The sequence below is a fragment of the Bos javanicus genome, chromosome 27 (assembly GCF_032452875.1).
Source record: "Bos javanicus breed banteng chromosome 27, ARS-OSU_banteng_1.0, whole genome shotgun sequence".
NCBI lineage: Eukaryota > Metazoa > Chordata > Mammalia > Artiodactyla > Bovidae > Bos > Bos javanicus.
In genome coordinates, this window is record NC_083894.1 from 31,695,178 (window position 1) to 31,718,949 (window position 23,772).

Consider the following 23,772-nt stretch of genomic DNA (forward strand, 5'->3'; position numbering starts at 1 on the left):
TCTTCCAACAACACAAGAGATGAGTCTACACCTCGACATCACCTAATGGTCAATACCAAAATCAGATTAATAGTATTCTTTGAAGCTGAAGATGGAGAAGCTCTATACAGTCAGCAAAAACAAGACCGGGAACTGACTGTTGCTCATATCACGAATTCCTTATTGCCAAATTCAGACTTAAACTGAAGAAAGTAGGGAAGACCACTAGACCATTCAGGTATGGCCTAAATCAAATCCCTTACAATTATACAGTGGAAGTGACAAATAGATTCAAGGGATTTGATCTGATAGAGTGCCTGTAGAACTGTGGAGGGGTTTCATGACATTGTACAGGAAACAGTTATCAAGACCATCCCTAAGAAAAAGGAATTAAAAAAGGCAAAATGGTTGTCTGAGGAGGCCTTACAAATAGCTGAGAAAAGAAGAGAAGCAAAAGGCAAAAAAGAAAAGGAAAGATATACCCATTTGAATGCAAAGTTCAAAAGAACAGAAAGGATAGATAAGAAAGCCTTCCTCAGTGATCAATGCAAAGAAAAAGAGGGAAAAATAGAATGGGAAAGACTAGAAATCTCTTCAAGAAAATTAGAGATTAGGGAACGTTTCATGCAAAAATGGACACAATAAAGGCCAGAAATAATATGGACCTAACAGAAGCTGAAACTCCAATATTTTGGCAACCTGATGTGAAGAGCTGACTCATTTGAAAAGCCCGTGATGGCTGGGAAAGATTGAGGGCAGGAGGAGAAGGGGATGACAGAGGATGAGATGGTTGGATGACATCACTGAGATGGACATGGGTTTGGGTAGCTCTGGGAGTTGGTGATGGACAGGGAGGCCTGGCGTGCTGCGGTTCATGGGGTCACAAAGAGTCAGACAAGAATGAGCAACTGAACTGAACTGACTGAACAGAAGCAGAAGATATTATGAAGAGGTGGCAAGAATACACAGAAAAACTATACAGAAAAGATCTTCATGACCCAGTTAACCATGATAGTGTGATCACTCACTTAGAGCCAGACATCCTGGAATGCGAAGTCAAGTGGGCCTTATGAAGTATCACTATGAACAAAGCTAGTGGAGGTGATGGAATTCCAGTTGAGCTATTTCAAATCTTAAAAGATGATGCTATTAAAGTGCTGCACACTATATGCCAGCAAATTTGGAAAACTCAACAGTAGCCACAGGACTGGAAAAGGTCAGTTGTCATTCTGATTCCAAATAAAGGCAATAGCAAAGAATGTTCAAACTACTGCACAATTGCACTCATCTCACATGCTAGCAAAGTAATGCTTAAAATTTTCCAAGCCAGGCTTCAACAGTGCATGAACTGTGAAATTCCAGATGGTCAAGCTGGATTTAGAAAAGGCAGAGGAATCAGATATCAAATTGCCAACATCCATTAGATCATTGAAAAAGCAAGAGAGTTCCAGAAAAGACATCTACTTCTGCTTTATTGACTATGCCAAAGCCTTTGACTGTGTGGATCACAACAAACTGTGGAAAATTCTTAAAGAGATGGGGATACCAGGCCACCTAACCTGCCTCTTGAGAAATCTGTATGCAGGTCAAGAAGCAACAGTTAGAACTGAACATGGAACTATGGACTTGTTCCAAATTGGGAAAGGAGTATGTCAAGGCTGTTATTGTCACCATGTTTATTTAGCTTATATGCAGAGTACATCATGCGAAATGCTGGGCTGGATGAAGCACAAGCTGGAGAAAGACTGTCAGGAGAAATATCAGTAACCTCAGATGTGCAGATGACACCACCCTTATGGCAGAAAGCGAAGAGGAACAAAAGAGTCTCTTGATGAAAATGAAAGAGGAGAGTGAAAAAGCTGGCTTAAAACTCAGCATTCAAAAATAATACAGTCCCATTGTTTCACTGCAAATAGATGGGGAAACAGTGATAGACTCTTTTCTTGGGCTCCAAAATCACTGCAGATGGTGACTGCAGCAAATGAAATGAAAAGATCCTTGCTTCTTTCAAGAAAAGCTCTGACCAACCTAGACAGCATATTAAAAAGCTGAGATATTACTTTGCCAACAAAGCTCCATCTAGTCAAATCTATGGTTTTTCTAGTAGTCAAGTATGGATGTGAGAGTTGGACTATAAAGAAAGCTGAGCACTGAAGAATTGATGCTTTTGAACTGTGGTGTTGGAGGAGACTCTTGAGAGTCCCTTGGACTGCAAGGAGATCAAACCAGTCAGTCCTGAAGGAAATCAGTCCTAAATATTCATTGGAGGACTGATGTTGAAGCTGAAACTCCAATACTTTGGCCACCTGATTCGAAGAACTGACTCCTTGGAAAAGACCCTGATGCTGGGAAAGATTGAAGGGAGGAGGAGAAGGGGCTAATAGAGGATGAGATGGTTGGATGGCATCACCAACTCAATGGACATGAGTTTGAGCAAACTCCAGGAGTTGGTGATGGACAGGGAAGCTTGGTGTGCTGCAGTGCATAGGGTCACAAATAATTGTACATGACTGAGCAGCTGACTGATAATTCTTTGGGGTATCCTACGCCAAGCTATAATTGTCTCACACTTCAGTTCAATTCAGTTCAGTTCAGTTGCTCAGTCGTGTCTGACTCTTTGAGACCCCATGAATCGCAGCATGCCAGGCCTCCCTGTCCATCACCAACTCACACTTAGTGGATAGTAAATTCATAAACTGTCAATCAGTGATACTTTATGTAGCAAAACTATTCTTTGGAAATACATGGAAAAAAGACATTCATAGATAAACAATAACCGAGAGATGTCTATAGGTACCTGTCCTATAAGAATGCCCTTCATGTTGAAAGGAAATGACACTCAATGTGAAATCAAATACACAAGAAAGAATGAAGAGTAGAGAAATTTAAATTTTCAGTAAATAAAAATTACTCTCACCATGTATTTTTGTTTTCTCTTGATTTCTTAGAAATACCCATCAGATTGTTTAAAGCAATGATTATAAGGTTATTATGGCGTTCAGTTGTAGATGCAGTAACATGATGATAATAGCACAAAGAGGGGAACGGAGGTGTATTTTAGAAGAATTAGGTCAGTAAAATCTGAAGTGGATAGTGATATATTGAGATGAGAAGGTGGGGTAAGTGGGAAGATGTTGGCCAGAGGATGCAAATTTGCAGTTATGTAGGGTGAATAAGTCTAGAGATCTGACATGTAGCAATGTCCAGTAGAGTACAGTAAGTCCCCTACATATGAACCTTCAAGTTGAGAACGTTCAAAGATTCCGAAGGGTGTTCGTGTGTCTATCACATATATCAGTTCACGTCTGGTGTACATCATCACATGTGTGCATGCTCTACAGGCGGTGGTGCTTTTGTGTGCTTTACTGTACCTACTGTACCAAGGACAGTAGTCCCCACCTCTCCCCCGCCCCTCACTCCTCCAGTCGGTAACAGTCTTTGCCTGTTCACTTGATGTCAGCCCCTGTTTGCCAGCTGTTGTGTTCTATGACTGTCCTTTTCTAGGTACTGTACTGTAAGATTAAAAATGTTTTCTTTATTTTTTGTTTGTTTTTAATGTATTATTTGTGTGAAAAGTATTATCAACCTATTACAGTACAGTACTGCATAGCCAGTTGTGTTAGCTGAGTACATAGGCTAACTTTGTTGGACTTATGAATGAATTGGACTTAAAAACACACTCTCGAAATGGAACCCTTTGGTATGTACGAGACTTATGGTATAATATTACATTGCATCCTGGAAATTTGCTAAGAGAGTAGATCTCAGGTGCCCTCAGGATACACACAAAAGTTGTAACTGTACAGAGATGGATATATTACTTAGCTTGACTATAGTAATCATTGTCTTGTATATATAGATATAAATATATATGTACATACATCATACTGTATACCTTAAACATATACAATTTTTATTTTTAAAGATGCATGTTGTGATGTCTAGTGTAAGCCACTTTGAAACTTAAATTTAAAAATTTAGAATAAAATTTCAACAGTAATTAAATGGTTTATGAAAAAAATATTGGTTTAACACAAAAAGCGGTGGTAAAGGGAAAAAAATACATGAAACATACAGAAAACAAGTTGCAAAATGACAGCCATAAATCCAACAATGTCAATAATTGTATTAAGTATGAATGCACTAAAGACTTCAATTAAACATATAAATGATCAGTCTACATAAGAAAAGACTGGATTTAATGATACTTACTATATGCCTGTGGAGAAGGCAATGGCACCCCACTCCAGTACTTTCGCCTAGAAAATCCCATGGACGGAGGAGCCTGGTGGGCTGCAGTCCATGGGGTCGCTAGAGTCGGACACAACTGAGCGACTTCACTTTCACTTTTCACCTTCATGCATTGGAGAAGGAAATGGCAACCTACTCCAGTGTTCTTGCCTGGAGAATCCCAGGGACGGGGAAGCCTGGTGGGCTGCCGTCTATGGGGTCGAACAGAGTCGGACACGACCGAAGTGACTTAGCAGCAGCAGCAGCAGCAACTATATGCCTGAATCTACCACAACATTGTAAACCAACTATACTTCAATAAAAAAAGATTTAATGATGATTTTCTGTACAGTAGACATAGTTTAGATTCAGAGGTATAGACAGGTTGGAATTTTAAGAAAGGAACAAAATGTACCATACAAACAGTAACTGGAAGAGGCCTGAAGTGCCTATATTTAATAAATAATAGAAACATATAATTTAAAAATCTAAAAGTAAATAAATAAATGAAAATCTATATTTAAAAAATACTAGAAAGTATTTTTGCAAATATATTATTGAAAATCTAGATATGCTTTTAAAATGTGCAAGGGGACACAGTAAATTTTTAAAATTTATATATGAGGCTGTGGAAGTAAAACTGTTTGAAGCCTGCTCTTCTACACAAATTTTGGCATGGTACTGAAAATAAATTAATTTTCATGGAGTTCTGACTTAACCAAAATCATATACTTTTTGCAAAGTCAGTATTAAAAGCTGTATTCTCTTTTTCAGTCCTGAATTTCTTGCCTATTTTGAAGAACAACCATAGGAGAATCATTAAGTTCATAGATTCTGGAGCATCATTTATAAAAGCCATTAAAAAGAATACATTTGAATCAGTTCTAATGAGGTGGATGAAACTGGAGCCTATTATACAGAGTGAAGTAAGCCAGAAAGAAAAACACCAATACAGTATACTAACTCATATATATGGAATTTAGAAAGATGGTAACAATAACCCTGTATACGAGACAGCAAAAGAGACACTGATGTATAGAACAGTCTTTTGGACTCTGTGGGAGAGGGAGAGGGTGGGATGATTTGGGAGAATGACATTAAAACATGTATAATATCATATATGAAACGAGTCACCAGTCCAGGTTTGATGCACAATACTGGATGCTTGGGGCTGGTGCACTGGGATGACCCAGAGGGATGGTATGGGGAAGGAGGAAGGAGGAAGGTTCAGGATGGGGAACACATGTATACCTGTGGTGGATTCATTTTGATATATGGCAAAACCAATACAATATTGTAAAGTTAAAAAAATAAAATAAAAAAAATAGAAAAGCCTAATTCAAAAAAAAAAAAATTCAAATTCCAACAACAAAAAATTCTAATTCCAACTCTTGTCTACTGGGTGACCCTGTAGAATATTCTCAACTTCTCTGTGCCTCAGTGACTTTATCTGTAAAGTGGGGATAATAAGGGTATACATCTCATAGGAATTTTGTGAGTTAATACATGCAGAAGATTTAGAACAATACCTGCTACAAGGAAAGTACTCTACAAATGTGAGTTATTTTTATTCAGGGTTTTGGCATGTTACAGTAAACGTGCTGGAGATAAATCATTATCACAGCTGCCAGCACATTTCCACAACGCTGGCACAGATTTTAGAGCTCCTGACTCAGACGTTGAATCTACATCTGGACCTCAAGCCATTTTAGCAGTCAGCATTAGAGAGATTGAGTTGCAAAGAGATAGCGGTGAAGGGAAAACCTTGCTAACAAGATAATATGTGCTGAACTCAGCAGGTTTGTGTGTTACTGCTGATGAAGGAGAGACAGTGCAAAATGTGAGACATGGGACCCTCCGAAGAAAGTTGGTTATCATGTGTATAATTTATTGCTTGCTGGAAGACTAGAAGCAGAACACTGGGTCAGCAGGATGGCCAAGAGGCAGCTCACTGACCTTAGACACTCATAAAGAACAACTTTATTTTCCAGCCCTCTGCTCCTCACTTCCCTTCGTGAGCTCTGTGTGCCTAGTTCCCCCTCCCTGAGACACAAGCAAGGTTCTCTTACCTTGTGCCTTTGTTCACAGGGGTCACTTTTCTGGAATATATCCCTCCCTCTTGGTCCTTTTCCTTTCTCAACTTTGCCACCTGCTTCATTCAACTGAGAACTTATTATGGCCTGAAAACTGAGATGAGCACTGAGGACACAAATTCATACAATTTTAGAATCAAGCGTGAGTGAGGGCCCTTATCACACTTTATTATGGTTGTGCACAGTCAGTGTTGGCACAGGTGTTCTGTGAGTGCAGACAGGGTATCTCACCTAGCCTGGGGATGACCAGCAGCCACCGCTTGAATGGTTTAGTGAATGGTAGTCAACTGTATAGATATAGAGAAGAAACAAAAGGCAAGAAACACAGGGATAGGACAGAGGGGAGAGTGTGCTTGCTCCGTAAGGCACACGGTGGGGAAGTGATGAAGAGTGAAGCCGGGAACGTAGACGATGCTCAGACCAATAAAGAGCTTGGAATGATGAATGCCTTGCCGAGGACTTGGACTTCATTGTGGCCATCATGGGGAGAGGCCTTCGGGTAGAATTGTGCTTTAGACAGGTTTGCATTTTTCAGAAAGAGAGCACCGATGGAAGTATGAAGACTGGATGGATTTTAAAAAGTGTGGACAAGAATGGAGTCACCCATCTATTTAGGGGACTATTGAAAAAGATCAATAAGGAGAAGATGAGGACCTACACTAAGTCACCGATGGTGAGAAAGAGCAAAAGGATCGATCTGAAAGACTCTTGGAGAGAAATCAGTCAGTGTTCCTTCAGATCTAATTGGATATGTGAAGTGAGGTAGAACAAAGATACAGGGTGACACTCAGATTTGTGACTTTGGTACCCGTGCAGATGGTGGTACCACTTTCCTGAGAAGGTATATAGGAAGTGAGGTAAGGGGGTCAGACTATATTCGAACATATCCCCTTTAGATTCAGTTATTTATGTGTTTAAAAATATTTGCAGAGAAGCTGCTTCCTGGGTGCCAAAGGCACTAGACATATAGCAGTGAACAAAACAAACATTAATTCCTGCCCTTATACCCAGAAGGTAACTGTGAACAGCCCAGGAGGTGATTGAATTGGTGAAAGATTTGGTCTAGAAATGTCGATCCAAAGGAAAGCAGCTTATAGCTAAGAATTGTAACTATCACTTAAGTTTCTGTACTTTAAAAGAATCTTAGTGCATAAAGAAAAAGATGGTTTAGCAGAAGAATTTACACAAATGTGGGTCAGAAATATAATCATCAAAAAGACTGATGCCAAAGTACATTGCGTAAGTGGATATAAAGTATTTGAATTCAGGAGGTGATAATGTACCTCTGTACCTAAAGAAGACTCTGTACCACACTCTAAATGGGATGTAGGACATTTACAGAAGAGTGACGGTGAGGGGGAAACAATCGCAAAGATGTCTAATGAGGAATGGTTGCATCACATGGAGATGGTTAGCCTGGAGAAAGTGATCACAATTGTCTTCATAGAGTTAATGCTGTTAGAACTCCAAGGGGGATAACTAGTATCAGTGGGAGGACATTATAGGGAGAAAATCAATCGTAAGATTTGAAAACTGGCAACTCCCAGAATCTTCAGGGTGAGTCAGCAAGCCAGAGAACCAGAAAAACTGATGGTCTAGTTCCAGTCTGGAGGCCGGCAGGCTCAAAACCCAGGGGGAGCTGATCTTTCGATTTAAGCAAAAGCAAGAAAAATGCTGATGTCCTAGTCTGAAGGCCATCAGACAGAAAAGATATTTCTCTTGCTTACAGGAGGATTTCCCATTTTTGTTCTATTCAGGACTTCAGCTAATTGGATGTTGTCCACCCATATTAGAAAGACCATCTGCTTTACTCAGTTTCCCCGTTTAAGCCTAAGAGAAATAACCTAGAATCGTGATAGAACAAATAACTGGGCACACTGTGACCCAATCAGGATAGCACATAAAATTAACCATTACAAGTGAGGATTGTTTCTACGTGGGGATTGGCCAACCTCCATCTCAGAGTAGACACCTGGTCAGGATTTTTAGTCCCACTAAACAAGTGGACTTTTGGATGTTTATTCAAAGCTTAGTTCAAACAAGCTTCACATTCTTAAAAATTAAAAAAAAAAAAATCGCTCCACGCTTATCAGTCCCTGTGTTCTCAAAGCGCGAAGCCCAGACAACTAACTATACATTGGTCAAGGTCAGCAGTGGCTCGCTGCCTTTCACAATCACTGTCTAACCCACTTCCCAAGCCAAGAACATCAGCAGAAGCCAAGTCCTCCTCTCATCAGTTCAGAATTCTGTTTGCCGTTTTTGCCTTCCCTATTGTTTCTCCTCAAGGACCAGACTCAAACTTAAGAGAAAGGAGAATGAGAGCACTTCAAATGTATTTTTAACTAGAGGACTTTTATCTGTCCCAACGCGCTGTAAAACTCCAGGCTCTGACCGTGCCCTAGTTCCCATTTAATCTTCATTTCTCCGTTTCTCGTCAGCTGTGTGTGCAGATGCTAAAATCGTGTTTGTTTATCACGGGGCCGGGAAGATTTATGGTTGGGTGCCTGTTGGGCTGCCTTCCCCGCTCTCTTGGCATGGCTCCTGAGCTTCACAGCACGGGGGACTCTTAAACATGCTTAATGGGGGAGTTGGTCGCACATGTTCCCTGTAGTTGTCATCTGGTGATTTTTCAGCTTATGCTTTGGTTGAAGTTAAGGTAATTACAAAGTTATTATTTGTCATTTCCATTGTCTTTGGGGTCAGAAAGACATCTGTTGAAAGTTAGCATCATCTGTCATTTACGGCAGCCTGTGGTCAGCACCTGAGTGAACGTAAAAAATGAGGGAAGGAAATTGGTGCAGCCTCTATGGAGAACAGAGAGGAGGTTCCTTAAAAAAATGTTATACGATGATCCTACAGTTTCACTTCTGGGCATATATCTGGAGAAGATTCTAACTTGAAAAGATACATCTCAGGGTTCATGGCAGCACTATTTACAATAGCCAAGACATGGAAGCAACCTAAGTGTCCACTGACAGATGAATGGGTAAAGAAGATGTGGTACATGTATACAGTGGAATATTACTCAGACACAAAAGTTAATGAAATGATGCCATTTACAGCAACATAGATGGACCCAAAGATTATCATACTCAGTGAAATAAGTCAAAGAATGACAAATGCCACGTGATATCACTTATATGTGGCATCTTAAAAAAATACAAATGAGCTTATTTACAAAATGGAAATGGATTTACAGACACAGAAAACAAACTTATGGTTTACCAAAGTAGATAGCTAGAGGTGAGAGAGGTTCCCCCCCAGCCCCAGTGGCTAGTGCTAATAAGAGTGTGGCAATCCCATAAAAAATGAGAGGAGCTGGGTGTCTATGCAGGATAGCTCTGTGTGTGTGTGTGTGCAGATGTATGTGCACAAGTATGCACACATACAAAAAAACCCGACCTCACTGTGAAGTTTCATGAAGCCTGTACCTCCTTGCAGCACTCACAGTGATGGACTGGAAGGGAACATGGGATGCTGTTGTTCAGAGTAGTCCCAGGGTTTTCAAAATGCTAAAGTGGAGAAAAGTAATGGAGTCAGATGAACTATTCAGAATCCTTTCTGCTGTGCTATTTTATTCCCTAACATGCTGCACATAATTTTCTTTGCAAAATCAAAATGAGATGCTGTATTACCTACCCAGTGAAGAAAAATGTGGTGTATACGATCAGTGCTGGCATTTTGAGCCCACTGATACTTTAATGTTTATAAATCTGAAGTCTTAGGTTGATTTGTCAGTTCAGAGTTAGAAAACTTCTTTAGGAAAGTGTCGGGTAGGAGTATTTTAGACATTTGGGGTCATGTAATCTCTATCTCCTAGACTCATCACTGGAGTTAGGTCTGACTCTTTGCAACTCAATGGACTGTAGCCCACCAGTGTTCTCTGTCCATGGGATTCTCCAAACAAGAATACTGGAATGGGTTACCACTTCCTCCTTCAGGGGATCTTCCTGACCCAGGGATTGAACCCGAGTCTCTTCTGTCTCCTATATTGGCAGGCGGGTTCTTTACCACTAGTGCCACCTGGGAAGCCCTTGATAAGTTTAGGGCATCTTATTCTCTTCTTATATAGGGTTTCCCAGGTGATGTAGTTGTAAAGTTGCCAATGCAGGAGACACAAGAGACATAGGTTTGATCCCTGTGCCAGGAAGATGCCCTGGAGGAGGAAAAGGCAACCTGCTCCAGTATTGCTACCTGGAAAATTCCATGGAAAATGGAGCATGGCAGGCTCCAGTCCATAGAGTCCCAAAGAGTATGCGAGACACACACACACACACACACACACACACACACACACACACACTCTCCTTTTCTCTCTCGTGCGCGCTCTCTCTCCCCTTTTATGCAGTTGTTCTACCAAAGAAGTTCTTAAAAAGAATAGGAAAACAGAACCAATTTGAACTTTCATAAGGAAATTAAACTAAAATCAAAGATGCTTACTTGGATGTTTAAAAGTATGGGGAAGAATTAAGAAAAGTGTTAAAGTTTGCCAAAATTCAAGAATAAATTAAGTAAGGCCCACTTTTAGTATATGGGTTTTTTTTTTTCCCTCGCTGAGAAATTAATTCTGAGAAACTTTCTCTTCCTCTAAGGGTAGAAAGTAGGGACTTTGAGAGACTTTTGATAAGATGCAGTGTTCATTACTTGAACACCAGCCTACATGTACATCAAATCCAACCAGGTTTTTCAGGTGTATGGTTGAAGGTTTATGCAGACTTGCTGGAAGAGTTCCTTTCGTGTGCTAATATATATCTGCTACTTTCTAAACACAGCTACTCATTATAAAGGTTGCAGAGAGACTAAAAACGGTTGTGAAAGTAATAGCAATCTTTGTACATTTGAAATAGGGGATAAATTGCTTCAGATAGGGTATACATTGATGCAATTTACATGAATCAGGAAAAAAGATGAAATGTGTCTATTTTGGCATCTAAAAAGCTCTGTGAAGATATTGCCTTTAATATTGATTAACTTTAGTACTAACTTAAAATGACAAAAATGTAATGACTTACTGTTATAAGTCTTAGCTATATCTGTTTTCTTTCAGATAGTGTTCCAGTAAATTATATACATAGATATGAGTTAATATACATGAGTTATATACCTACAAGTGTTAATATAAATGTAAGTAAAAATGTGGTTATTCTAACTGCTGAGAGACTTTTGCTGCATTCCGCATTTGATACAAGCAATTGATTGATTGCTGCAAGACCAATAGTTGGTATACACATCATACATTTGTGTTAATTGCAACGACATAAAAATATCAATTTAAAATAAAATTAAAAATAATAAAATGTAGAAAGTCCTGACATTTTAGAATATGAACAATGTACACAAATTTCAAAAGTGTGTTAAATACTTTTTCATGTATTAAATTAGAATAATTAATAAAATTACTTTTAAAGTTGTATATTTAAATTATAGTCTGAAACAGTGGCAGATTTTATTTTCTTGGGCTCCAAAATCACTGTGGATGGTGACTGAAGCCATGAAATTAAAAGACGCCTGCTGCTTGGAAGAAAAGCTATGACAAACCTAAACAGTTTTATTTTTATTTTTTAATATAAATTTATTTATTTTAATTGGAAGCTAATTACTTCACAATATTGTATTGGTTTTGCCATACATTGCCATGAATCCGCCACAGGTGTACGTGTGTTCCCCATCCTGAACCCCCTCCTACCTCCCTCCCCATACCATCCCTCTGGGTCATCCCAGTGCACCAGTCCCAAGCATCCTGTATCATGCATCGAATCTGGACTGGCAATTCGTTTCACATATGATATTATACATGTTTCAATGCCATTCTCCCAAATCATCCCACCCTTGCCCTCTCCCACAGAGTCCAAAAGACTGTTCTATACATTTGTGTCTCTTTTGCTGTCTCGCATACAGGGTTATCATTACCATCTTTCTAAGTTCCATATATATGCATTAGAATACTGTATTGGTGTTTTTCTTTCTGGCTTACTTCACTCTGTATAATAGGCTCCAGTTTAATCTACCTCATTAGAACTGATTCAAAACAGATTTTTAAAAAGCAGAGATATCACTTTGTTGACAAAGGTCCATCTAGTCAAAGCTATGATTTTTCCAGTAGTCATGTATGGATGTGGGAGTTGGACTATAAAGAAAGCTGAGCGCTGAAGAATTGATGCTTTTGAACTGTGGTGTTGGAGAAGGCTGTAGAGAGTCCCTTGGACTGCAAGGAGATCCTACCAGTCCATCCTAAAGGAAATCAGTCCTGAATATTCATTGGAAGGACTGATGCTGAAGCTGAAACTCCAATATTTTGGCCACCTGATGTGAAGAGCCAACCCATTGAAAAAGACCCTGATGCTGGGAAAGGTTCAGTACAGAAGGAGAAGGGGGCAGCAGAGGATGAGATGGTTTAGATGGCATCACCAACTCAATGGACATGAGTTTGAGCAAACTCTGGGAGATGGTGAAGGACAGGGAACCCTGGCATGCTGCAGTCCATGGGGTCGCAAGGAGTCAGACATGACTTAGCTACTGAACAACAGAAACTTCATTTTAGGAGAACAATAATACTCGAGTGGTTTAGGCCTTCTGCGCTATTGAGAATGATCAAGATGATCAACAAGTGTAAACATTCAAGAAAATGGTACCTCAGAGCTATTCTCACTACTTCTTCCCTTATGAGCTAAACAGGGAGGAAGTCTTCATGGGGTTATGGGCAAAGTTGTTAATTTACAGAATTAAGGTTTGTTAGTTGTTAGTAAATGACCGACTTGCTGGTTACAAGTTGTTACTTACTAACAACTTGTTAATAACTAAGGACTTGCTAGTTACAAGTTGTTAGTAACTAAGTTAGTTACAAGTTGTTAATTTACAAATATTTAATTGTTATTAAAAAGCTTTCCTAACACAGAAGTTGCATTGTTGACCCATTTTAGTGTAAATACTTTATTTGAAACAATTATCAGTGAAAACTCCTAAAGCCCATTAGTTTATGGATTGACTTAATTTGCTGAATAATGATTACTTTCTTAATGCCTATTGTGTATACTGTATTGTACTAGGAGCTGTTAGAGGTCAGCAGTAAAATTTATGTTAGGATACCATTTATCAATAGGATCTGGGCCCTGTTGATCTTTGCATCTCCCATAATGGTGGAACAGTCTTAGTGAATAACTAGCAGCAGTTATCAGCATTACCATTTATTGAATGCATGGAGTCTACTGGGAACACATCATGTATAGGTAAAAAAAAAAAATATGCCCAAGGCACAATATTAAAATGATCTACAGACTTTGAAAATATAAATTGGGCTATATGATATATAGCGTATAAGAAGATAACAGGAGATGTGTGCCATGTTCATGCTCTGGTACCAAAGAACATGGTCAAAGTTTTTGATAATGCTTAATGTACTAAATTGTGTACCTCACAAAGACCACAGGAAAAAATATGCTACATATTTCCCCCAAAGAAAACAATACACACTACTCTTTAAAAATTTTATAACGGATTTCAAATGTCCAGCCTAAAGGGCCATTTTTGCCCTTCATAGATCTGTGCACAAGTATACACACTCCGGATTTGCATGGCTTTAAGGGCATGTGTCTGAAAGGGGTGTGACAAACTAGTGGGGATCTTGAAGTGATAAGCCGTGTGCACAAATATATCACACTGGATTTTCTGAGCATAAAAGATGCAACTGATGCTCTCTATGTACTCTAAACCTTACTCTTCCTGGGGAAATGACCCTTCATTTATCCCTTTGTCATTATTAAGATAACTATTTCCCTTGCTTTCATTTTCTTTTTCAGGGAAGGCTTCAAAAGCCCACATAAATAAAGATGTGTGTAACTGCAGGACACTTGGAATGTCTAGACCACAGGAAGCCAGGTCGTATTCTTTCATTTATATCCTCATGAAGGCTGCACATCCTGAAATACGAGAGGACAGGCAGAGTTGTGTCAGTGGCAAGATTAGTGACTCAGGTATGAAGGTACTGGTGTTCCAGTGTTCGTTTTGCAGCTAGTCACCTTTGGACATTGAGACAATCCCTTAAATTCTCTGGGCTTCAGTTATGTAATTGAGAAAATTAAATTTTTGCTAGTCTCATATCATGGTTTCTAATACCAATCTCCAATGAAAGGAGCCAGTGTTACTTAGAAAAACTTCGATATCAGGCCTGAGGTAGGAAATAGTGCCCGAAAGTCAGAAAGACCTAAAAAGGTGATATGCCACCGAAGTCAACTGGAAGCACTCCCAGTGACCAAAATTAGAGCGATTAGAGCCACAAAATATGTAATATGGTACAGGACTATCACTCAAAGCATAACCCAAAGGTTATACTGTCCATAAATTGGTATGATATAAATGAATAATTGAATAAATAAATTGGGAATAAAAGACAAATCATGCATATAGAAGAATTCTAAATGATTTGTATGAATTCTCCGCCCTCGAGGAGGTGGGACCTAACTCCTCACCCTTTAAATGCAAGATGCACTTTGTAACTTGCTTCCAAAGATTGCACTATGAAAAGCAGAACATAAACGTAACTTTCGAGTGGAGAAGCCTTCCAGACACTACTAGTTATGATCAAGGTTAAGATTATCCTGGATGAGTCATGTTGGTACCAACATCAAGTCATGTTGGTACCCTTGATACGATGTGATGTGAGGGCACTTTACCTCGCTGTCTTCCAAAACCTCTTGAGAGAAACCCGAATTGAGAGACGTACTATGAAACACCTTAGCCGGTATTCCCTGAAACTGTCAGGGTCATGAAAAAGGAGAAACTGTCATAATCAAGAAGAGCATGAGGCAACATAAATAAAGATAATGTGATATATTAGGTGGGATCTTGGAACAGAAGGAGGAGGTTAGAGAAACATTAATGCAATTAAAAAAAAAAGGAAGTTAGTGAAGAAATGGTATTGGTTCATTATTTGTGAAAATGGACTATAGTAAGATGTTAACAATAGGGTAAGGGTAAGTGCAGGGTATAGGGGAACTCTGTAGACTATTATTGAATATTTTCTGTAAATACAACAGTATCTGAAATAAAACACTTATTTACATGGAAAAATGACATGGTTGGATTTGGTGCTATGTAATAGGTTTTTGTTGTTGTTCTATGACTATAAAACCTGGGGGTTGAAAGTATTATTTCTTTTGTGAGTGTGGGCCAGAAGAAACTTGCTTGTAGTAGCTTAGTTTATTATAGAGGGTACTGAGCCCTCCTTCTGTCCCTTTCCACCCACACCTGCTTTCCTAGCTCCCAACACAGAATTCTCGATACATGTTGATAACATGGAAAAAGAAGATCGTGACTTTCTCTTCCCTGATAAACAAGTAGAAAAAAATCCTCATTCAGGAATGAAAACCAGTCTCTTTTTATTTTTTTTAAGTAGTCTTTTAATTCATAAGAAATCCAAAAACAAACAAGTGCAAATTTTAAAAATGAATATGCATATACTCAAGGAGATCCAACCAGTCCATGCTAAAGGAAATCAGTCCTGAATGTTCATTGGAAGGACTGATGTTGAAGCTGAAACTCCGATATTTTGGCCACCTGATGTGAAGAGCTGACTCATTTGAAAAGACCCTGATGCTGGGAAAGATTGAAGGCAGGAGGAGAAGGGGATGACAGAGGATGAAATTGTTGGATGACATCACCAACTTAATGGACATGAGTTTGGGTAAACTCCGGGAGTTGGTGATGGACAGGGAGGCCTGCCGTGCTGCAGTTCATGGGGTTGCAAAGAGTCGGACACGACTGAGCGACTGAACTGAACTGAACTAATACACCCAAATATATGTCTATCTTTGCATGACAATAGGTGCTTATCAATACTCTATAATTCTTACTAATTTGCAGTGTCAAAAATTGAGCAAATTTATTCATTGTTGTTGCCCATACCTTGGCACTTAAGTAGCTCAGCCCAGAAAACTGTCCTTTGTACGCTGTAAATTTTCTGCAAGTCCTGGTGCCAGGGTTATTTACTTTAAGGGTTAAATGAGGCTATGTCTGTGGTCTCAGGAAGGAATCAGCCTGCTTCCTTAAAGGCAAGAATTCAAGAAGGGCAAAGGGCTTTTTAGATACCTTCAAGAAAACTTGGATAACAAATTAGAAATGATATACTATGAATCTCCCTTTATATTCCCAAATGATTATGGGGATTTTAGAGGCAATATATTTATAATTTTTTTTCATATTTTTTCCTTTTTTTTTTTTTGACCATATCACATAGCTGTGGTATCTTAGTTCCCATACCAGGGATTGAACCTGACCCTTGCAGTGAAAGTACTGAGTCCTAACAACTGGACCACTAGGAAATTCCCTAGAAGTATAACTTTGACCTTGGAAATATGTCAGCATTTTTGACTCTATGGTGGCTTTGCTTCATGACATTCCATTGTGTTGTCTTTCTCCGCCATCTTTATCCACATGGGTCTCTACTCTCTCTAGTCAAGACATTATTAGTCAAACCCCCTCTTCTCTCCTTAAGTGTTGTGTGGATGAGTGAGGAACCATCAGGAGCCTTGCGAGAGATACGATCTTTTTAAATGCGAGGATAAGCTGAGCACTGAAGAACTGATGTTTTGAACTGTGGTGTTGGAGACGATTCTGGAGAGTCCCTTGGGCAGAAAAGAGCTCAAACCAGTCCATCCTAAAGGAAATCAGTCCTGAATGTTCATTGGAAGAACTGATGCTGAAGCTGAAACTCCAATACTTTGGCCACCTGATGCAAGGAACTAACTCAGTGGAAAAGACCCTGATGCTGGGAAAGATTGAAGGCAGGATGAGAAGGGGACGACAGAGGATGAGATGGTTGGATGGCATCACTGACTTGGAAGGACATGAGTTTGAGTAAGCTCCAGGAGTTGGTGATGAACAGGGAAGCCTGGCATGCTGCAGTCCATGGGGTCACAAAGAGTCAGACATGACTGAGCGACTGACTGAACTGAACTGATGTTGTTAAAGTCATCACCACCTGGTTGGCAAAAGGCAAAATCTCAGAGCAGCAACCATATTTGGCAGACCTGTCAGAGAAATTGAAATATTATGTCCAGTGAAGCAGGCGCTTGATTTAACTATGAAATGAGAGCAAGAAAAGGAGGAAAAAGGGAAGCATTTTCCAACTGATTTTGAAAGCAATACTATATTGTGTTGGAAAGATAAAAACGATGTTTAAGCTACATATTATATTATTTGATTACTCTTTCTATCCTGAGATTTCCTGTAATCAAATTTTTTGTTTGTTTTGAGTTAATACTTTTCTTTGACAAATTTGTTAAATCATACTAAACTGATGCAGAATTGCTGGGAAATGGAATAATTCTAGCTCTAATTTACTTCATATTACCTTATGTTTTGTATTTGCTTTAAAACATTTATATATATGTTTATTAAATGGTACCAAAAGCTCCAAACTATTTAAAAGAATAAACTTTTCTAAGAAGTATAAAATGCTTTTGAAACTTCTATTACTAATCTTAATTTCAGTTTGTTGCTGTGAATTATTTAAACTTCAAAGATTTTCACTTTGCCCCTCTAATCCAAATTGTCGTATGTTCTAACACATAATAAAATTGGATCAATTTGAAAATACCCTAAAAGTCAACCCTTTAAATTCTTCAAACTCACCTTGTCCCAAAGTATTTGTGTTTTTTTTTTAATTTTATCTTATTTTTAAACTTTACAATATTGTATTAGTTTTGCCAAATATCAAAATGAATCCACCACAGGTATACCTGTGTTCCCCATCCTGAACCCTCCTCCCTCCTCCCTCCCCATACCATCCCTCTGGGTCGTCCCAGTGCACCAGCCCCAAGCATCCAGTATCGTGCATCGAACCTGGACTGGCAACTCGTTTCATACATGATATTGTACATGTTTCAATGCCATTCTCCCAAATCATCTCACCCTCTCCCGCTTGTTTTGCATGCGTATGTGTATCTGATTGTTTTGTGCTCTAATAACTTAGCCAGAAATGTTTACTTCAACTGAGACTTTTAAAGGATGGAGTTTTCATCCTTTTTCCTGCTTGAGAACCCAGCCTGCCTGATATCCTCACTTGATTTCCAGAAATTGTATGTGTTAGTCAAAGAAAGTGTTAAAGCAACAGCTGGGTTTCTAAAGATGAGGCCTTGAGGTATCGTAACAATAGAAAGAAGATCTTAGTGATCACCTGTCTCTTCATTTCAGGCTTCCCTGGTGGCCCAGATGGTAAAGAATCCGCCTGCAGCATGGGAGACCTGGGTTTGGTCCCTGTGTTGGGAAGATCCCCTGGAGGAGGGCATGTCCACCCACTGCAGTGTTCTTGCCTGCATGGACAGAGGAGCCTGGCAGGCTGCAGTCCACGGGGTTGAAAAGAGTCGGACACAATGAGCGACTCAGCACGCACACCTCTTCATTTTACTGGCTAGAAAAGTGAGGCTCAAAAAACCCCTAAGCATAAAGACTTCTCCAGCAAGTCTACTGGAAGCAGTCAGGTCGGTCTGTACCTGGGTTTCCCCAAAACACACCTTGTGTGCTGTCAGTGCATCTCACAAACCCTGCTGTGGGGGCCGTCCCCAGGATCTTCCTTAGCGTTCAGGCTCATCACACTGGGCCACTGTTTATAAGTTCCCTGTCAAGGGAAGGTTTCCATCAGAAAATAAGACCTCTCTCTGGAGTCTCTTATTTTTTTATATGCATGTTCACAGCAGTATCATTTTTAATAGCCAAAATACAACATTTGGAAACAACACAAATGTCTGTAAATGGCTGAACAGATAAACTGTGGTATGTCCATGCAAAAGAATATGACTGAGTCGTAAAAAGGAGCAAAGGACTAGTACGTGCTCTAACATGGATAACCTTTGCAGACAATTAGGGGTAAGACGTCAGAAAAGACAGCATATTACATGATTCCATTTATATGACATGTACAGCATAGGGAAGTCCATAGAGACAGAATGAAGTCTCTCCTTTTTTTTTTTAGTTAATTTTTATTGGAGTATAGTTTCTTTACACTGCTGTGTCAGTTTCTGCTGTACAACAAAGTGAATCAGATATACACACACACACACACAGTATTCCCTCATTTTTGGATTCCCTTCCCCTTTAAGTCCCCACAAAGCACTGAGTAGAGTTCCACGTGCTGTACAGTAGGTTCTCGTCTGTTGTCTATTTTATATTGATATATAGTATCAATAGTGAATATATATTTCAATCCCAATCTCCTGGTTCACCCCCACCCCCCTTTTCTTCCTTGGTGTCCACACATTTGTTCTCTCTGGAGTCTTTGAATGGAGTGAGAAGTTCTGTTATTTAATATTAGGAAACTCAAATGAATTTGAGTTCATTTAAGTTGACCTCCCAACCTGGAGGATCTCATGCAAAGTCATAACTGTTATTTCTGCCCCCAGGCATCTGTATGGAGCTGCTCTCATGGGACTACTTCAGTTTTTGGCAAAACCCTTTCATCTTCAAGGGAGGAGCTGAAATAGGAGAGAAATCTTCAAAGCACATGCATATCAGACCGTTATGTTCAATTAAGTCCTGTCCTCACTTGGCCCGTTGAAAGAAATAGGTCAGAAAATACGGAGTTCAAAATCTGTCTCTTACTTTGTGAGACACACTAAAGACTGAAACCTCACTCCTCTCTTTGCTCCGTTTGAACTTTAAGGAGACTAAGGTCCAGAGAGTTGAGGTCACTTTTATACATCTCTGCTGTTGGGAGGAAAGTTTCTCTTTACTTTACTTTAAAAAGATGAGTTTTTAATCTCTGAGATTCGACTATAAGAAATACTGGTGTCTTAGAAAAACTTATTTTTAAAGGATATCATCAAACTGCTCTAATTGAGACTACACTGATCATTAAAATCTGGGTTTTAAAAACAAAGAATCTACGAATATAGGGGTGTTCCCTTATGGCTGTGTCCCCAGATGTGATTTGCTCAAATTACTCAGAGAGCCTCTATCTTCTTTTATTAATTCTCCATGTGTTGCCCTCCCAGAACGGAGAGCTTGATCAAAGAGGATGGGGCTTTTCTGTATGGAGAAAAACTATATGTAGTTAGGAATATAAATGCAGTTTCAATTCCCTTCTAAAGCCTGCCCATCAGCAGCAAAATGCCATTTATTGAAGTTCGTAGGAAGCAAATTAGAGCTGAGAACTTTTGAGATCTATAGTAATATATTCAGTTCTTGTTTACATGTGGTAAACTTAGAAGACTTTGATAACCAATTCTATTAGAAACATAACACTAATTTCTAACAGCATACTTTATCCAGCAACTTTTGTTTTTCTTTCCCTTAGGCGGCATTTCATGGGGTTACTCCAATACTGCCAAGTAAACTCTCCTCAAGCATCATGCACGTTTATACCCAGGGTACCAACTACCTTCCCAGCTGTTTAGCAATACAGTGTTTTATAGTAGTTCTGAGAGTGTACCCTGTGGTCCTGTGTGCATCCTGAACGGGCATCTTTATCACCTTTTAAGTGGAATAGAGATTAGAAAATGTTGATTTACATAGCAGGATGACTCCCAGATAAAGCAGCAAAATACACCCATCATTGGTATGAATCTTAAGCTTATAGGCTATGAGTATCGGACCCTTGCCCTAACTTAGTAAAGGCATCATCACTGACATTGATGCTAATAGCACAGGGTAAAGAAAAATTAAATCTTGACCATCACGGTAACCATAACTGTGTGCCCAAATATTCCTGTAGGGAGAGTAATATTTTGGAAATATGTTATCGTTTAGCAATTCATGCTTTCCTCTCTTCTTTAGTATGTCCTCACCATTAAAGCTAGATCATGAAGACTATAGTCCCAGGGAAATAAATAAATATTTTTTAAAGGGCTACCATTACAGAAAATGAAAATATGACAGAACTAGAGGCACAGCAAGAGGGAAACAGAGCTTTTTGGTGAGGGGAGAAATGGGGAAAGACAATGCAAGAAGTAAGAGGACAGAGGAGTTCTCTGACTTCCCTCTGAGATCAAAATTCCTTTGGAGAAAAGAGGGTAGAACATCCAGGTTGTCCCGAGAGAGGCCCCACAGATGACTGTACTTCTGTCTTTTCAGGGTATGTGGGAGAAGAGAGTAAGGTGAAATCAGTCATAGTCTGTAAAGAAAGGGTTATCATCATCGTCACTGATTTACATTCATATGCTTATGTGAGTTTAATCTCCCTACCTTCCTTCAGTCAATAAAGATGAAAAAACATAGCTAATGGCCTTAGGCTTATGTCTCATTTAGGTATTAGCAACAACTCTTTAGTTTATTTCATAGACAATTCAAAAAAATACTTTAAATTTTCTCCACTTGCCTCCTGAAAAACTATTCAGGTACTTACAAATGAAGGAGATATGGCAGATGAATAAATAACAAAACTGAAACTTTTAACTTCATGATACGATATTTTTATTTTACTTTTCTCTTTATCTTATGGAAGTGTTTGTGAAGTGCTTGCCGTTTTTCAAAGTTCTAATGAACATGTGAACTGAAAGCTAAGTATATATATATATAAGTACTTTAAATGAATATACCTCTTTTTTTTTTGAAAGCTGACTTTATTTTTTTTTGTGATTAGTTTATGAATTTTTTTAAAATTTTATTTTATTTTTAAACTTTACATAATTGTATTAGTTTTGCCAAATATATCAAAATGAATCCATCACAGGTATACATGTGTTCCCCGTCCTGAACCCTCCTCCCTCCTCCCTCCCCATACCATCCTTCTGGGTCGTCCCAGTGCACTAGCCCCAAGCATCCAGTATCGTGCATCGAACCTGGACTGGCATCTCGTTTCATACATGATATTTTACATGTTTCAATGCCATTCTCCCAAATCTTCCCACCCTCTCCCTTTCCCACAGAGTCCATAAGACTGTTCTATACATCAGTGTCTCTTTTGCTGTCTCATATACAGGGTTATTGTTACCATCTTTCTAAATTCCATATATATGAGTTAGTATACTGTATTGGTGTTTTTCCTTCTGGCTTACTTCACTCTGTATAATAGGCTCCAGTTTCATCCACCTCATTAGAACTGATTCAAATGTATTCTTTTTAATGGCTGAGTAATACTCCATTGTGTATATGTACCATTGCTTTCTTATCCATTCATCTGCTGATGGGCGTCTAGGTTGCTTCCATGTCCTGGCTATTATAAACAGTGCTGCGATGAACATTGGGGTACACGTGTCTCTTTCCCTTCTGGTTTCCTCAGTGTGTATGCCCAGCAGTGGGATTGCTGGATCATAAGGCAGTTCTATTTCCAGTTTTTTAAGGAATCTCCACACTGTTCTCTATAGTGGCTGGACTAGTTTGCATTCCCACCAACAGTGTAAGAGGGTTCCGTTTTCTCCACACCCTCTCCAGCATTTATTATTTGTAGACTTTGGATTGCAGCCATTCTGACTGGTGTGAAATGGTACCTCATAGTGGTCTTGATTTGCATTTCTCTGATAATGAGTGATGTTGAGCATCTTTTCATGTGTTTGTTAGCCATCTGTATGTCTTCTTTGGAGAAATGTCTATTTAGTTCTTTGGCCCATTTTTTGATTGGGTCATTTATTTTTCTGGAGTTGAGCTGTAGGAGTTGCTTGTCTACTTTGAGATTAGTTGTTTGTCAGTTGCTTCATTTGCTATTATTTTCTCCCATTCTGAAGGCTGTCTTTTCACCTTGCTGTTAGTTTCCTTTGATGTGCAGAAGCTTTTAAGATTAATTAGGTCCCATTTGTTTATTTTTGCTTTTATTTCCAATATTCTGGGAGGTGGGTCATAGAGGATCCTGCTGTGATGTATGTCAGAGAGTGTTTTGCCTATGTTCTCCTCTACGAGTTTTATAGTTTCTGGTCTTATGTTTAGATCTTTAATCCATTTTGAGTTTATTTTTGTGTATGGTGTTAGAAAGTGTTCTAGTTTCATTCTTTTACAAGTGGTTGACCAGATTTCCCAGCACCACTTGTTAAAGAGATTGTCTTTAATCCATTGTGTATTCTTGCCTCCTTTGTCAAAGATAAGGTGTCCATATGTGCGTGGATTTATCTCTGGGCTTTCTATTTTGTTCCATTGATCTATATTTCTGTCTTTGTGCCAGTACCATACTGTCTTGATAACTGTGGCTTTGTAGTAGAGCCTGAAGTCAGGGAGGTTGATTCCTCCAGTTCCATTCTTCTTTCTCAAGATCGCTTTGGCTATTCGAGGTTTTTTGTATTTCCATACAAATTGTGAAATTATTTGTTCTAGCTCTGTGAAGAATACCATTGGTAGCTTGATAGGGATTGCATTGAATCTATAAATTGCTTTGGGTAGTATACTCATTTTCACTATATTGATTCTTCCAATCCATGAACATGGTATATTTCTCCATCTATTAGTGTCCTCTTTGATTTCTTTCACTAGTGTTTTATAGTTTTCTATGTATAGGTCTTTAGTTTCTTTAGGTAGATATATTCCTAAGTATTTTATTCTTTCCGTTGCAATG

At 39.0% G+C, this 23,772-nt stretch overlaps 1 long non-coding RNA gene across 1 annotated transcript in view; it reads left to right on the forward strand.

Moving 5' to 3' along the window:
• The window catches only part of LOC133239983 (uncharacterized), a 131,042-nt gene that overhangs the window by 61,905 nt on the left and 45,365 nt on the right, over window positions 1-23,772 (forward strand). The window contains exon 3 of the long non-coding RNA XR_009734063.1: window positions 14,099-14,272. This is a non-coding gene — a long non-coding RNA (uncharacterized LOC133239983). The remainder of the gene's footprint in view (window positions 1-14,098; window positions 14,273-23,772) is intronic.